We start from the raw sequence: 17348 nt of genomic DNA on the forward strand, positions 1-17348 counted from the left end.
ACTCATTGGAGTTTAGAAGACTGAGTGGTGATCTTATTGAAACGTATAAGATTCTGGGGAGACTTGACTGGCTAGATGCAGAGAGGATGTTTCCTGTCGTGGGGGACTTGTATTCTATGATGTCTAACACTGAATGTACCTTACACTGTACACACCTTACCTGTACACCAGAGGGTACTGCTGCTGGAGACCTAAGGGTTACCTGCACACAGGTAACCCAGTATAAAAGGGAGCTCACAGCTTTGTGTCTTCACTCGAGCTGCAAATAAAGGACTACAGTCTACACAGTTTAAGTACCATACCCTGCCTCGTGGAGTCATTACCAAAGGTGCCGACATACACAGTAGGGGGAATCAAGAACTAGGGGGCATAGTCTCAATAAGGGGTCGCCCATTTAAAATGGAAATGAGGAAGAATTTGTTTTTTTGGAGGGTCGTGAGTCTTTGGAATTCTCTACCCCATAGAGCTGTGGAGGCTGGGTCATTGAATATATTTAAGTTGGAGATGGACAGATTTTTAAATGACAAGGAGTCAAGAGTTATGGGGAGCAGGTAGGGAAGTGGAGCTGAGTCCATGATTAGATCAGCCATGATTTTATTGAATGGTGGAGCAGGATCGAGGTGCCAGATGGCCTACTCCTGCTCTTGTTTATGTTCTTGGCTCTGTTGATCTTGTATATATGTGAAATGCATGTAGCACTGCCGATGATAAGCAATTGAATGTGGGATTGTTGAGAGTCTTTCTGGTGCAATAACCTGCTCCAAATCTAAACTTTCAATGGCATTCTCTGCAATTTTAGCTTCTCTTGTTCCGGTAAATTTCCACTGATGAACACTCGTGAAAAATTTGATCCAACTAGAGTCCGAAAAAGAAACTGGGGCTGAAATTCCGGTCTCACCGGGTCCGTATGAAGACTGCAAAAGCTGGTTTTCGGGGTGCAATGCGCATGTGCTGAAAAGCACCTTTTCTGATCTGTCAAGATTTCTCTTGACAGATCCTCCACATCCCCACAGGAAAGACATTTGCATGGCTGAGATTGGGCTATTTGCCCAACTCATGCCCAACAAATGCCCTTCAAACTGTTATGCCTGGTGAAAGCAGGCGCATGGCCTATTTTTACCAGCGTAAGAGTTTTAAAACATATAACAATTACATTTTACAAATATATTTTTATGTTTTAAAAACCCTGTCCATTAAGGTAAGTTTATTTTAAACGGTATTAAAAACACACATTTCAACAAAAAAAATTCTCATTCAATTAACTTTAATTTCAATTAATTTTAAATATGAGGTGTTTTTAAAAATTTATTTATGTTGTGTTTTGGGGTTTTTCTTATTGATAGTAATGGGAACTTGGAGAAATGGATTATTATCATTGAGAATACTGCATTGTGATTGGTGGTCCAGGCCCACATGACTCCAGCTTGGATGCGTACCTCAAAGACAGGTCCCCATGCGATGCGCAGCAAATGAAGGCCTTCGACTGGGATCCTATGTTTCTCCAGGACCGACTGGTAGATTTGCAGATTTTTTCGGGTCCGAGGCATTCGTATGAAGGAAGCCTTCGACCGTAATTTTAGCCCCATTATGTTGTCTTTGGCTCCCAGAACTACGTGCATGCAGCATGCCATTGTTCCGGTGCATGTAGTCACTGACTCTAATCGATCTAGTATCGAGCTTGTGATTGGCTGATTTTACAGTTGTGATAGATCATTTAAGTAACTCGCAATTACGTCATCACTCTGGGTTTTGACACTTTCTGCCTACTTTCTAATGAAAATTTCTGCAAAATACTCACTTTTTGAAGATGGGAACATTGATTTTTGTGATGTGGTCCCTAAACTAATATTGGTGTGAATATGAAGTACTTCCACAGAGGGGACTACGGAAAAGCATTTTTTTTGAGACTCTGTCCATGGTCTATAAATACCATCAAATGTTGGGGAAAATGATCGCAAAATATGGCTGCATCTCAGCTGATTGTTTCATTCCTCCTCTGGCTATCTTCATGCCAGCAATGTTCCACTGGCACTTAGAATTGATGCTGCCCGCATACCTGGCAAATACACAGGCTATATTTGTTTTTTAATTGAACACTTCAATTTTAAATTGGAAATTAGACTAGCTTGTAGGTTTCTTTGAGTGCTATGGCCCAGAGTTTGGGGTCGGGCTGATGGCAAACTGTCAGTGTTCACTGTCATTCTGCCTTTGACACTGACTGCAACTTCGGGATTTGACACACATGCAGGCAGAAATCCCCAAGTTGCAGTTTGTCAATGACTGCTCCAAAACTGGCTACGCTGTGTACTTAAGTGTATTGACTGTTAAATAAACTTTAAGGGCTTGGAAAACCACCATTTTGTACAGTGTGAAGTTTGTCCATTTTAATAAATTTAAACTTTAAAATATTTTTTCAAAAAGTTTTAATTTCTTTTGTCCATTTTTTATTTCAAGTTTGCTTTTTCCCCATGAGAGCCCCAATCTTTTTTTTGCTCATTAAAATTCTAACCTTTTAAAATAGTTAAACGCTTAACTCACTTCCTTGTCCACTGTCTTTTAATTGACTGCTTAGACAGCCTGTTGATGTCACAGCAGTTCGAACAAGGGAATCACCACTACAGTCTGTTGAATTGAAGGTTAGAAACGTCAGAAAACCACAACTTATCGAGGATTTTGAGATCCTTGTGCAGATTGTACTTCAGGGCCACCAGCAACGCCTTCGCTTCGATGCTGACAGCAAATTCCAGGTCAATGTTTCTTTTTCATGGACTAACCTCCCCCTACCCCAGGATATCCTTGAGTTTCATTTAGCATCATGCTGTTCTTTTGTCCAATATATATTCAGTAGTACAGCATTAATCTGGGCTGTCAAAAGCCTCACCCGTCTCATGATTTATAATCTCCTGTATGACCTTTCAAGCCTTCAACAACAGTGCTGTTAAAATAGTAAAACATTGAAGGGGAAGTTTAATATTGAGCTTCATAATCTAGACTATGATTTTAAATATCCATTTTGTGTTAACAGCATAGAAATTGAAATGTTGTGAAGCAGGACTTTTGGTCCAATGTGCCTATGCTGGCTCTTTGGCAGAGCTATCCAATTAGTCCCACTCCCCTACTCTTTCCCCATGGCCCTGTACATTTTTTCCCTTCAAGTATTCAATTTACTATTGAATCTGCTTCCACCACCCTTTCAGGCGGTGCATTCCGATCACAACAATCCGCTGCGTTTTTAAAAAATAAATCCTCATGTCGCCCCTGGCTCTTTTGGCAATCACCATAAATCTATGTCCTCTGGTTACCAACCTTTCTGCCACTGGAAACTGTTTCTCCTTATTTACTCATCAAAACCCTTCATGATTTTTGTTGTGTATGAATAAAGAATCTGACTGGATACTGTGAGCTCAAAGTAAAGTGTAACTGTAGTCTTTTATTGCAGGTCTCCAGAGTGCTCCAACCTGTGAGGCATCCTTAAGTACCTGTGCTCCCAAGGGATTGTGGGATCCCTTGGGACTCCAGGGGATGAGCCCTCTGGTGGCAGTACAAAGTATATACAAGTTTACATACATTACAATTTTGGCACTGATCAAATCTCTTAACCTTCTCTGCTCTAGGGAGAACAATCCCAGCTTCTCCAGTCTATCCACATAACTTAAGTACCTCATCCCTGATACCATTCCAGTAAATCTCCTCTTCTGCATCTTCTCTAAGGCCTTGATATCCTTCCTAAAGTGTGGTGCCCAGAACTGAACACAATACTCCAGCTGAGGCCTCATCAGTGTTTTATAAAGGTTTTACATAACTTCCTTGCTTTTGTACTGTCTCTATTAGTAAAGCCAAGGATTCAATATGCTTTTTTAACAGCTTTCTCAATTTGTCCAGCCACCTTCAAAGATTCAACTGTTCCTACACACCCTCTAAAACTGTACAATTTAGTTCATATTGCCTCTTCTCATTCTTCCTGCCAAAATGTATCACTTCACACTTGTCTGCATAAATTTCAACTACCATGAGTCTGCCCATTTCACCAGTCTTTATGTCCTCCTGAAGTCCATTGCTGCCCTCCTCATTGTTTACTACATTTGAGATTCATATCGTATGCAAACTTTAAAATTATGCCCTGTATACCGAAGTCTAAGTTATAATGTATATCAAAAAGACCAGTGGTCCTAATACCAACTCCTGGGGAATGCTGCTGTATACCTCCTTCCAGTCTGAGAAACACCAGTTTACCACTACGCTCTGCTTTCTGCTCATTAACCAATTTTGTATCCATGCTGTCACTGTCCTTTTAATCCCTTGGGCTTTAATTTTGCAAACCAGTCTATTAAGTGGTACGTGTGTGTGTGTGTGTGTGTGTCTATATATATTACACCTCATCTCAAAGAACTTCGATCAAGTTAGTCTAACACGATTTGCCTTTAACACATCAGTGCTGACTTTCATTTATTAGCCCATACTTTTCCAAATGCCAATTAATTTTGTCCCGGATTATTGTCTCAAAGTTTCCTCATCACTGACGTTAAGCTGATTGGCCTGTAGTTGCCAGGTTTATCCTTGTCCCTTTTTTTAAAAATCGGGGTGTAACATTTGCAATCCTCCAGTCCTCTGGCACCACCCCCATATCCAAGGAGGATTGGAAGATTGTGGCCAGAGCCTCCGCAGTTTCCACCCTTACTTTCTTCAGTAATCTAGGATGCATCCCATCCAGACAGGTGCCTTTTCTACATTTGAGGACTACCAACCTCCTTATCTATTTTATCCTATTCAATATTGATGCTGTATCCTCCTTTACTGCTACATTGGCAGCATCCTCCTCTCTATTGAAAACAAATGCAAAGTACTTATTTAGTACCTCAGCCATGCCCTCTACCTCCAAGAAGATCTCCTTTTTTGGTCCCTAATCAGCCCCCACCCTTTGACTACAGTTTTACTATTTATGTTTTATAAAAGACTTTGGGGTTCCCTTTTATGTTGGTTGCTAATCTAATATCATACTCTGGCCCTCTTATTCCCTTTTTTTCGATCTTTGTGTGGTAGAACAGTTTCATAGTGAGCAGTAATGTTTTTTTTAGACTGACTAAAGCTAATTTCTATACGTAGTTTCGTATGGTGCAATGTTTTAAGTTTTAACATAATTGAGAACTGATCAACTATGTATGTGGCACGTAAAAGTACATTCTTGTAGGATCCCATCTTACTTTGTCTATTCCTGGCTAGGTAGACTTGTCTTTACTTTTGGCATTCTGAAAGCAAGATATAAATTGTATCCGTCGCTCATCTCTTTTTTTTTTAAAAAAGAGTTCAGAAGTTAAAATAAAATTTATGGTATTTTGAAACTTTCCATAGTATAATAACTGATTCTAAAACTCCTTTATAAGAGTGTATCTGTGGCTTGTGGTCACTTTTTAAAGTGTTTAATATTCAGTCAGTCTACTGTGAGAATTATCATTAAACAATAGTTTTTCACACACTCTAGTTCAGGCCCATTTTTCAATATAAAATGGGACAAAGTATGGGTTACATGTTAATCCTGCGGACCGCAGATGATACTGATTCTTGTTTGTAAATTTTATTTTCAGTTAAATATGATAGTACAACATTATTTATTCATAAATGGTTATGTTGGCATTGAAAGAATATTCTGCTGTTCAAGCTTTATCATGGTGCATATTAGCCATTTCTTTGACTTCACCAATAAAATGTACTTGAGTCAGCAAAGCCCTGCAGTAACTAAATTGATAACTGCTTCTGCTGAAGCTGAAAGTTCATGGACAGGCTTTTGAGGACTTAACCAGTATATTCTAAAAGTTTCTGGTACAGTAAAGGCAGTGTTACCAGTACTTTGATACATCAGAACTTTAAATATAAAAACGTAGCAATTTTGAAATTGTCAATTCTTGCAGTAATGTGATAAGTTTTAAAATCTTTTTTTTAATTGAAAATGTTCAAAGTGGGATTTAATAAACATTTGCTTATGGCGTAGTTTGATGTGTGGTATAGAGTCGTGCTTGGTTTACGGATGACTGACAACTTGCACTAATGTTTATGAATTCAGTTCACAAAGCCAGGCAATAGTCAAAAGTATGGTAGAATCCTAGTATATCAGTTCTCAATTATATTAAACTTAACATTACACCACAAAACTACATGTAGAAATTAGTTTTAGTATGACTTAACACCAAAATTGTCTGCCACCCAATTATATATGTACCAACATTTCAATTTCAATTTCTATGCTGTTAACATAAAATAGATATTTAGGGTCATGATCTATATTATAAAGTAAAAATGGAGAGAATGTTTGTGGAGATGTTATTTCAGAAGGTTGTTTAGCTCTTTTTGTTTGGGTGGGTTAACATAATACCTTTTCTGTTTGTGTTGGTATTCTGAAGTGTTACTGCCATAGGTTACTTGCTGGCAGGAGAAATTACTTCATATTGGGGGTTTAACAATCACCGTAGGCAGCTATTATTGGTCAGAAAATAGGATTAATACAGTGTGAAAAACTATATATTTTTAATTTCACGTCACTTTATATTTGTTCATCTTCCCAGTGGTAAATGTTCATTTCTTAATGGGTCATTGTGAGTAAATGATTTATTTTAAAGTTTCTTTCCATGTTGCTCTTGATATGGTACATAATACAGAATCAGCCATGATCTTATTGAATAGCGGAGCAGGCTTGAGGGGCAACTGGCCTCCTCCTGTCTTATGGTCGCCGTGAAGGCTGACAACAACTAGTATTTACATAGCGTCTTTAACATAGTACAACACATTTCCCACATTACAACAATGACTACACTCCCAAATACTTCATTTGCTGTGAAGCGCTTTAAGAGGCCCAGTGGTCGTGATAGGTGCTATATAAATGCAAGTCTTTTTAGTACTACGTTCCAAGGTACTTCACAGGAGTGTTGTCAAACAAAATTTGACACTGAGCCACATAAGGAGATAATGGGGCAGATGAACAAAAGCTTTGTCAGAGGTAGGTTTTAAGGAGTGTCTTAAAGAAGGAAAGCGAGGCGGAGAGGTTTAGGGAATGAACTACAGAGCTTGGGGGCCTTGACTGCTGAAGGCACAGCTGCCAATGCTGCAGTGATTTAAAAAAAAATTGGGGTTGGTCAAGAAGCCAGAATTGGAGGAGTGCAGATATCTTGAAGGGTTGTAGGGCTAGAGGAGATTAGAGATATGGAGGGATTTGAAAACAAGGATGTGAATTAAAAAAATTAACTAGGAGGCACGGATAATGGGTGAACGGGACTTGGTGTGAGTTAGGACACGGGCAGCAAAGTATTGGCTGACCTCCTGTTTTATGGAGGGTAGAAAATGGGAGGCCAGCCAGGAGTGCTTGGAATGGTCAAGTCTAGAGGTAACAAACACATGATGAGGGTTTCAGCAGCACATGAGCTGAGGCAGGGGCGGAGTCGGGTGATGTTACGGAGGTGGAAATAGGCGGTCTTACACCAAGATTGCAACCAGTCTGGTTCAGCCTCACAGTTGCCAGAGAGAGGGATGGAGTCGGTGGCTAGGGAGCAGAGTTTGCAGCGGAGACTGAAAACAATGGCTTCGGTCTTCCCAATATTTAATTGGAGGAAATTTCTGCTGATCCACTACGGTACCTAGTGCTCTGGGGGTGGGTTTAACCCATTTCGGGCACTAGGATGTAGTATTTAAAAAAAAAAAAATAGAATCAAAGTTCACAGAGGACTGGGGGAGACAGTTTGAGGTAGAAATAATACAGAATTGGGATCATAGAAAATACAAGGAGGTCTGAGTTAGGTTTGGAGTGCATGTATGTAAATGCACAGTGATAATAAGGTTGATGAGCTGCAGGTGCAAATAGCCACGTGAGAATATGATGTAGTGGTGATAACTGAGACCTGGCTCAAAAGGGGAGAATTGGATGCTTAATATTGATGGGTAAAATATAGTCAGGAAAGATGGGGAAGGGAAAAAAGGGGTAAATGTTTTGATTTTACAGAAAATATTAGAGTACTTGAAAGAAAGAATGTGCTTGAGGGATGAAAGTCCGAATCTATTTGGTTGGTTTTGAAAAACAATAAGATATTGCTCGCCTTGGTGTATTTTATAGGCTTTTTATAGTGGGAAGTAATGTGTCTCTACTTCTCTGTAGAATAACTCCACGAGGCCGAGTGCTGTGCTTGAGCTGCTGTGACCGTAGTCTCTTTATTGTAATTCCGAGTGCTCACACAGCATGGGAGGCCTGCTTATATGCAGTGCTCCCAAGGGATGCTGGGATCCCTTGGGACTCCCAACAGATGCGCCCTCTGGTGGCGGTAGAATGCTGGTTACAGTGTGTTGCATACATAACAGGCAGGAGCAAGAGGAGCAGATTTGCAAAGAAATTACTGAGATGTGCAAGAACTAGTGATAATGGGAGACTTTTAACTACCCACTATTGAATGGGACAGTGATTGTGTTAAGGGCAGAGAAGGGGAGGAATTTATGAAGTGTGTTCAGGAGAATATTCTTGATCAGTATGTTTCCTGCCCAACGAGGAAGGAGGCATTGCTGGATTTAGCCCTGGAGAATAAAGTGGGTCAAGTGGAGAAAGTCACAGTTGGCGAGCATCTTGGGAATAGTGATCATAGTTTCGTAAGGTTTAGATTATTTATTGAGAACGAAAAGGAGCAATCCAAAATAAAAATACTTAACTAGACGAAGACTAGTTTTAGCAAATTGAGGAGGGATCTAGCTCCGGCAAATTGGAGTCAAAGATAGGCAGGCAGAAATGTATTGGAGCAATGGTTGGCCTTTTAATGAGGAGATGGTTTGGGTATAATCTAGGTACATTCCTACAAGGGGGAAAGATAGGACAACCAAAGCCAGAGCAACCTGGATGACTGAGTTGGAGAGTAGGATGAACCAGGAAAAGGGGGCCTATGACAGATGTCAGCTTGATAATACAAGGGAGAATCAGGCGGAATATAAAAAGTACAGGGGAGAAGTGAAAAATCAAAGGGGAGCAAAGAGACAGTACAAGAATATATTGGCGGCTAACATGAAAAGGAATCCAAAGATCTTCTATATGCATATTAACAGTGAAGGGTTGTGAGAGGAGCAGTGGGGTTGATTAGGGACCAAACTGGAGAACTATTGGTGGAGGCAGAAGGCATGGCTGAGGTACTAAATGAGTACTTTGCATCGATGTTTGCCAAGGAAGAGGACTTTGCCAAAGCTAGGTTAAATGAGGAGGTTGTTGGGATACTGGATGAGATTTAAAAAATAGATATAGGAGGTACCAGAAAGGCTGGCTATAACTGAAGTGGATATCACCCAGTCCATTGGGATGCATCCGAGGTTGCTGAGGAAAGTAAGGGTTGAAATTGCAGTGGTGCTGGCCACAATCTTCCAATCCTCCTTAGATACAGGGGTAGTGGCAGAGGACTGGGAATTGCAAATGTTACACCCTTGTTCAAAATGGGGAGAAGGGTAAGCCTGCCAAATACATGCCTATCAATTACAGGCCACTCAGTTTAACGTCTGGTGGGGAATCTTTTAGAAACACTAATATGGGAGAAAATTAACAGTCACTTGGACAAGCATGGATGAATAAAGGAGAGCCAGCATGGATTTAAGGTCGAATTGTGTTTGAGTAACTTGATTGAATTTTTTGATGAGGTAACCGAGGGTGGATGAGGGCAATGCTGATCTGTATATGGACTTTCAAAAGGTGTTTGATAAAGTACCACTTATTAGGCTTGTTAGCAAAATTGAAGCCCATGGGATAAAAGGGGCAGTGGCAGCATGGGTACAAAATTGGTTAAATGATTACAAAAAAGAGTTGTGGTGAATGGCTGGCTGTTTTTTGGACTGGAGGGAGGGTATACAGTGGTGTTCCCCAGGGTTCAGTACTAGGGCCACTGCTGTTTTTGATATACATTAATGACTTGGACTTGGAGGCACAGACACAATTTTTTTAATTTGCAGGTGACGAAAAACTTGAGTCTTGAAAAAAGTGACAAAGATAGTAATAGACTTCAAGAAGACATAGACAGGCTGGTTGAATGGGCGGACACATAGCATATGAAATTCAATGTAGAGAAGTGTGAGGTGATTCATTTTGGTACGAAAAATGAGAAACATAGAAAATAGGTGCAGGAGTAGGCCATTCGGCCCCTCTAGCCTGCACCGCCATTCAATGAGTTCATGGCTGAACATGCAACTTCAGTACCCCATTCCTGCTTTCTCGCCATACCCCTTGATCCCCCTTGTAGTAAGGACTTCATCGAACTCCTTTTTGAATATATTTAGTGAATTGGCCTCAACAACTTTCTGTGGTGGAGAATTCCACAGGTTCACCACTCTCTGGGTGAAGAAGTTTCTCCTCATCTCGGTCCTAAATGGCTTACCCCTTATCCTTAGACTGTGTCCCCTGGTTCTGGACTTCCCCAACATTGGGAACATTCTTCCTGCATCTAACCTGTCTAACCCCGTCAGAATTTTAAACGTTTCTATGAGATCCCCTCTCATTCTTCTGAACTCCAGTGAATACAAGCCCAGTTGATCCAGTCTTTCTTGATAGGTCAGTCCCGCCATCCCGGGAATCAGTCTGGTGAACCTTCGCTGAATTCCCTCAATAGCAAGAATGTCCTTCCTCAGGTTAGGAGACCAAAACTGTACACAATACTCCAGGTGTGGCCTCACCAAGGCCCTGTACAACTGTAGCAACACCTCCCTGCCCCTGTACTCAAATCCCCTCGCTATGAAGGCCAACATGCCATTTGCTTTCTTAACCGCCTGCTGTACCTGCATGCCAACCTTCAATGACTGATGTACCATGACACCCAGGTCTCGTTGCACCTTCCCTTTTCCTCATCTGTCACCATTCAGATAATAGTCTGTGTCTCTGTTTTTACCACCAAAGTGGATAACCTCACATTTAGCGACATTATACTTCATCTGCCATGCATTTGCCCACTCACCTAACCTATCCAAGTCGCTCTGCAGCCTCATAGCATGCTCCTCGCAGCTCACACTGCCACCCAACTTGGTGTCATCCGCAAATTTGGAGATACTACATTTAATCCCCTTGTCTAAATCATTAATGTACAGTGTAAACAGCTGGGGCCCCAGCACAGAACCTTGCGGTACCCCACTATTCACTGCCTGCCTTTCTGAAAAGTCCCCATTTACTCCTACTCTTTGCTTCCTGTCTGCCAACCAGTTCTCAATCCGTGTCAGCACACTACCCCCAATCCCATGTGCTTTAACTTTGCACATTAATCTCTTGTGTGGGACCTTGTCGCAAGCCTTCTGAAAGTCCAAATATACCACATCAACTGGTTCTCCCTTGTCCACTCTACTGGAAACATCCTCAAACAATTCCAGAAGATTTGTCAAGCATGATTTCCCTCTCACAAATCCATGCTGACTTGGACCTATCATGTCACCTCTTTCCAAATGCACTGCTATGACATCCTTAATAATTGATTCCATCATTTTACCCGATATCAGGCTGACCGGTCTATAATTCCCTATTATCTTTCCCTCCTTTTTTAAAAAGTGGGGTTACATTGGCTACCCTCCACTCGATAGGAACTGATCCAGAGTCAATGGAATGTTGGAAAATGACTGTCAATGCATCCGCTATTTCCAAGGCCACCTCCTTAGGTATTCTGGGATGCAGTCCATCAGGCCCTGGGGATTTATCGGCCTTCAATCCCATCAATTTCCCTAACACAATTTCCTGACTAATAAGGATTTCCCTCAGTTCCTCCTCCTTACGAGACCCTCCGACCCCTTTTATATCCGGAAGGTTGTTTGTGTCCTCCTTAGTGAATACCGAACCAAAGTACTTGTTCAATTGGTCCGCCATTTCTTTGTTCCCCGTTATGACTTCCCCTGATTCTGACTGCAGGGGACCTACGTTTGTCTTTACTAACCTTTTTCTCTTTACATATCGATAGAAACTTTTGCAATCCGTCTTAATGTTCCCTGCAAGCTTCTTCTCGTACTCTATTTTCCCTGCCCTAATCAAACCCTTTGTCCTCCTCTGCCGAGTTCTAAATTTCTCCCAGTCCCCGGGTTTGCTGCTATTTCTGGCCAATTTGTATGCCACTTCCTTGGCTTTAATACTATCCCTGATTTCCCTTGATAGCCACGGTTGAGCCACCTTCCCTTTTTTATTTTTACGCCAGACAGGAATGTACAATTGTTGTAGTTCATCCATGCGGTCTCTAAATGTCTGCCATTGCCCATTCCCAGTCAACCCCTTAAGTATCATTCGCCAATCTATCCTAGCCAATTCACGCCTCATACCTTCAAAGTTAGCCGCCTTTAAGTTCTGGACCATGGTCTCTGAATTAACTCTTTCATTCTCCATCCTAATGCAGAATTCCACCATATTATGGTCACTTTTCCCCAAGGGGCCTCGCATAACGAGATTGCTAATTAATCCCCTCTCCTTACACAACACCCAGTCTAAGTTGGCCTCCCCCCTTGTTGGTTCCTCGACATATTGGTCTAGAAAACCATCCCTATGCACTCCAGGAAATCCTCCTCCACCGTATTGCTTCCAGTTTGGTTAGCCCAATCTACGTGCATATTAAAGTCACCCATTATAACTGCTGCACCTTTATTGCATGCACCCCTAATTTCCTGTTTGATGCCCTCCCCAACATCACTACTACTGTTTGGAGGTCTGTACACAACTCCCACTAACGTTTTTTGCCCTTTGGTGTTCTGCAGCTCTACCCATATAGATTCCACATCATCCAAGCTAATGTCCTTCCTAACTATTGCATTAATCTCCTCCTTAACCAGCAATGCTACCCCCACCTCCTTTTCCTTTTATTCTATCCTTCCTGAATGTTGAATACCCCTGGATGTTGAGTTCCCAGCCCTGATCATCCTGGAGCCACGTCTCTAATCCAAATCACATCATATTTGTTAACATCTATTTGCACAGTTAATTCATCCACCTTATTACGGATACTCCTTGCATTAAGACACAAAGCCTTCAGGCTTGTTTTTTTAACACCCTTTGTCCTTTTAGAATTTTGCTGTACAGTGGCCCTTTTTGTTCTTTGCCTTGGGTTTCTCTGCCCTCCACTTTTCTTCATCTCCTTTCTGTCTTTTGCTTTTGTCTCCTTTTTCCTTCCCTGTCTCCCTGAATTGGTTCCCATCCCCCTGCCATATCAGTTTAACTCCTCCCCAACAGCACTAGCAAACACTCCCCCTAGGACATTGGTTCCGGTCCTGCCCAGGTGCAGACCGTCTGGTTTGTCCTGGTCCCACCTCCCCCAGAACCGGTTCCAATGCCCCAGGAATTTGAATTCCTCCCTGCTGCACCACTGCTCAAGCCACGTATTCATCTGCGCTATCCTGCGATTCCTACTCTGACTAGCACGTGGCACTGGTAGCAATCCCGAAATTACTACTTTTGAGGTCCTACTTTTTAATTTAGCTCCTAGCTCCTTAAATTCGTTTCTTAGGTTTAAAAAAAGGGATGAGGTCCTATGTCGTTGGTACCAATGTGCACCACGACAACTGGATGATCTCCCTCCCTTTTTAGAATGTCCTGCACCCGCTCTGAGACATCCTTGACCCTTGCACCAGGGAGGCAACATACCATCCTGGAGTCTTGGTTGCGGCCGCAGAAACGCCTATCTATTCCCCTTACAATTGAATCCCCTATCACTCGCTCCCACTCTTTTTCCTGCCCTCCTGTGCAACAGAGCCAGCCACGGTGCCATGAACTTGGCTGCTGCTGCCCTCCCCTGATGAGTCATCCCCCCCCAACAGTACCCAAAGAAGTGTATCTGTTTTGCAGGGGGATGACCACAGGGGACCCCTGCACTACCTTCCTTGCACTGCTCTTCCTGTTGGTCTTCCATTCCCTATCTGGCTGTGGATCCTTTCCCTGCGGTACAACCAACTCGCTACACGTGCAACTCACGTCATTCTCAGCATCGTGGATGCTCCAGAGTGAATCCACCCTCAGCTCCAACTCCGCAACGCGGTCCGTCAGGAGCTGGAGGCGGATACACTTCCCGCACACGTAGTCATCAGGAACACTGGTGTCGTCCCTGAGTTCCCACATGGTACAGGAGGAGCATAACACGAGAGCATCATATAAACTAAATGCTACAATTTTAAAGGGGGTGCAAGAACAGATAGACCTGAGGGTGTTTGTCCACAAATCTCTTGAAGGTGGCAGGACAAGCTAATAAAGAATATTGGATCCTGAACTTTATAAATAGAGATGTAGGTCTGGATTTTCGCCGTCTTTGCAACAGGGTTTTCGCAGCGATTTGACCCTCCGTGGAGAAAACCGGGTCGGTGGGATCCTCGGGCACCTCTTTGCAGCGGCGCTCCACATACCACCAGGGAGAATTGCGCTGACATGCAATGATGCAGATTGAGTTACCGTCAGACTTTTGGCACTCTCCCGACCATTACGCCACGCCCAGAATACCGATGGTCAAACCTGTCGGTGCAGCCCTGCCAGCAGCAGTAAGTATGAAGACCTGCAAAAAGGTAAATTAAAGTTTTTATTTTTTAATTATTTGTCAGTGATTTAGTAGGTAAGGGTTTTTTGAATTTTTTTTACAATTTTTTTTCGCCCTCCCAAGGCGCCTCTCGCAGCGCTACTGGCCCCGGACTAAAGTTGCCAAAACTCGTGGTTTGCACCGTGGATCCTCATGCAACGTCGACTTTACTGATGCACCCAGACGTAAAGGCCGAAAGTTAGGCCTAAAAACAATAGCGCAGCGAAAACGGTAATTTTGGCGTAAAACCACTGTTTTTGCCGAAAACTGAAAATCCAGTCCGTACAGTACAAAAGCCTGGAAGCCCTGCTACACCTATATAAAATATTAGTTCAGCCCCAGCTATAGAATATTGTGTTCAAGTCTGTGCACCACACTTTAGGAAGGATGTGAAGGCTTTGGGGAGGGTACAGAAGAGATTTACTCGACTGATTCCAGGGATGAAAGATTATAGTTATATAGATAGACTAGGGAAGCTGGGTTGTTCTCCTTGGAGCAGAGAAGACTAAGAAGACATTTGATAGAGGTGTTTAAAATCATGAAGGATTTAGATCGAGTAAATTGAGAGAAATTGTTTGGTTATTGACCCTTCAGCATAGGGCATAGATTTAAGGTGATTGGCCCAGAGGTGACATGAGGAAAACGTTTTTTATGCAATGAGTAGTTAGGATTTTGAATGCACTGCCTGATCGGGTGGTGGATAGAGATTCAGTCGTAGCTTTCAAAAGGGAATTGGATATATACTTGAAAGAGGAAAAAATGCAGGGTTATGGGGAAAGAGTGGGGGAGTCGGACTAACTGGATTGCTCGTCAAATGAGCCAGCGCAGACTCGATGGGCTAAATGACCTCCTTCTGTGTTGTACTATTCTATGATTGTATGAATTTAGACAGTCGAGTCGAGAAAGGTGGTGGTCAGGTAGAGTTGGGTGTCTTCAGCATACGTGCCAAAACTGCCGCTGTGTTTTCAGATGTTGCGAGGGGCAGCATATAGATGAGAAATAGGAGGGGGCCAAAGATAGATCCTTGAGGGACACCAGAGATAATGGTGTGGGAGTGGGAAGAGAAACCATTGCAGATTATTTTCTGGCCACGATTGGATAGATAAGCATGGAACCAGGCAGTCCCACCCAGCTGGGCGACGGTGGAAAGGTATTGGAGGAGGGTGGTGTGGCCAATGTTGTCAAAGGCTGCAAACAGATAGAGAAGGACAAGGAATGATAGTTTACCATTGCCACAGTCATGTCATTTGTGACTTTGATTTAGTAATGTAGTGGGGTGGAAACATGATTGAAACACTCCAATTATGGAGTTTTGGGAAAGGTGGGCGATGACAGCACATTCAAGTACTTTGAAGAGGAAAGGAAGGTTGGATGTTGAGGTGGTAGTTTGCAAAGGCAGAGGGGTTTAAGAGTTGTTTCTTTTCCGAGGATAGGGGTGATGACTGCAGATTTGAAGGAGTGGAGGACAAGATCGTACTTGAGGTGAGACAACAGTTAACAATATCAGCTAACATATGAGCCAGGAAGGGAAGTTCGGTGGTCAGCAGTTTAGTGGGTCAAGGGAGCAAGAGATGAGTCACATGGACAAGATACTCTGAGGGCATGCAGGGAGATGGGAGAGAAACTAGAGAAAGGTGCTAAGGCTAAGATTCTGTTTGGCCCAGTGGGCTAGTGGAAGGGAGAAAAGCAGCAGACATTGCTGAATGGATAGTCTCAATCTTAGTGACAAAGAAGTTCATGAGCTTCTTGCACTTGTTGGAGGTGAGGGTGGAGAAGACGGTAGAGGGATTTAAGAAGACAGTTTGCCATAGACACAAGAGGCCGTGAGTTATCTTTGCATTCCAGGTTGATCCTGGAATAGTGAGCAGTTTTTGCAGATGAGCAGGTTGATCGAGAACGAGATTCTAAATGAGAAGTGTGGAACAAGGCAAGGTGCTCAAAGGAGGAGAAGGTGCCAGAGGAGTAGTGGGATAGACCAAGGTATGATGAGAGCCACACTGCCACCATGAAGGTTGGAGGGGAATGGGAGTGGGTGGGGTGTAATTGGTGTAAGATATAGCCTCGCACAGAGGCTTCATTTGAGTGGGTGGGGAGGGGAGAGGGGGTGTTATCACCCCTCAGCCTGGTTTTTGTCAAGGCCATGATGTCGATGCAATCATCCACAATAAGTTAATAGATGGCAAGGGCCTTGTTCACAAATAAACAGACATTCTGGAACGAGATGTGAGTTTGGGACGTTTTGTTTTTGTCCTGGTTTGGAAATCTGGGGAATTATGAGCTTGCGTTCCAGCAATCTGCACACAGTATTTTTTACTTCTAAAAATGGAAATTGTACTCCCTGTGATGGGATACGTTAGTGCTGTAGAAGGGAAGCTTCTTTCAGTGTTCATTTTTCAAATAAAAATGAGTCGTCTCGAAGGGCTTAATGTAGTTCAGTGGCCGTATCATTCGTAAGGTGAAAAAAAACCTTAAAAGGTCACTTTTCACACTTCCTCCCCCCCCCCCACCCACCCAATAGAGCGAATGGTGTTTAGCCCAGAAAAGTTCAAAAAACAGTGGAGAATCTGTGTGCACCCTATATACAGTAGATTAACTGTGGTTAAATTATTTGAAGGTTTGGAACAGATTTTGTATATTGTCTGGCTGGGGACTGAAGTAAGTCTGAGCTAATACTCTAAATATGTTGTCCCTTTTTAGCCACTATTCACTTTCATGACGGACACTGCTATGCTGTTATTATGAGAGGCCTGATACCGAAAGGAAGTGTGCTTTGCTTCTCAAGAATTTTCGAAGATAACCAACCAATTTCCTTGATTTTAATTCAATTAATTT

General features: G+C 42.6%; 1 protein-coding gene across 3 annotated transcripts in view; it reads left to right on the forward strand.

The window, feature by feature from the left end:
- The window catches only part of snx13 (sorting nexin 13), a 267161-nt gene that overhangs the window by 16613 nt on the left and 233200 nt on the right, over positions 1 to 17348 (forward strand). The window lies entirely within an intron of this gene.

This window comes from Pristiophorus japonicus, chromosome 5 (genome assembly GCF_044704955.1).
Source record: "Pristiophorus japonicus isolate sPriJap1 chromosome 5, sPriJap1.hap1, whole genome shotgun sequence".
Classification (NCBI taxonomy): domain Eukaryota; kingdom Metazoa; phylum Chordata; class Chondrichthyes; family Pristiophoridae; genus Pristiophorus; species Pristiophorus japonicus.